General features: G+C 45.5%; 1 non-coding gene across 1 annotated transcript; it reads right to left on the bottom strand.

Moving 5' to 3' along the window:
* Positions 1-311: 311 nt before the first annotated feature.
* On the bottom strand, positions 312-418 carry LOC141716493 (small nucleolar RNA R71). Its single transcript, XR_012573201.1, has one exon. It is a non-coding gene; the product is annotated as a small nucleolar RNA R71 (small nucleolar RNA).
* Positions 419-620: the final 202 nt, after the last annotated feature.

The raw sequence follows: 620 nt of genomic DNA, 5'->3' as shown, positions 1-620 counted from the left end.
TCCGGCCAGCTATCACAGCTAATACCTTTGAGATCAAGCCTGGCATAATTCAATGGGTACAGACTTCAGTCCAGTTTGGGGGTTCTCCAACGGAAGATCCCAATACACACATGAGGGATTTCATTGAAATATGCGACACCTTCAAGTTCAACGGTGTTTCTGAAGATGCTGTGAAGCTGAGACTGTTCCCATTCTCTCTGAAGGACAAGGCTAAGAGCTGGTTACACTCTCTACCAGCTGGTTCGATTACTACTTGGGAAGATCTTGCTCAGAAGTTTCTTACTAAATTCTTCCCTATGGCGAAGATAGCTGTAATGAGGAACGCTATTACTCAATTTGTGCAGCAAACGGGAGAATCACTATGTGAAGCTTGGGAGTGCTACAAGGAGATGCTTAGGAAGTGTCCTCATCATGGAATTCCTGATTGGATGATCATCACTTCTTTTCACAATGGGTTGGGAGCACAGTCCAGACCCATGCTCGATGCAGCATCAGGCGGAGCATTATGGGCAAAGAGCTATAAGGAAGCTTATGATCTAATTGAACTGATGGCTGCTAATGAATATCAGTATCCAACCCAGAGATGTCCACAGGGCAAGGTAGCAGGAGTACTTGAGGTG

The sequence above is a fragment of the Apium graveolens genome, chromosome 3 (genome assembly GCF_009905375.1).
Source record: "Apium graveolens cultivar Ventura chromosome 3, ASM990537v1, whole genome shotgun sequence".
NCBI lineage: Eukaryota > Viridiplantae > Streptophyta > Magnoliopsida > Apiales > Apiaceae > Apium > Apium graveolens.
The sequence above is the reverse complement of the archived record's forward strand: the minus strand, read 5'-3'. Positions and strand labels throughout refer to the sequence as shown.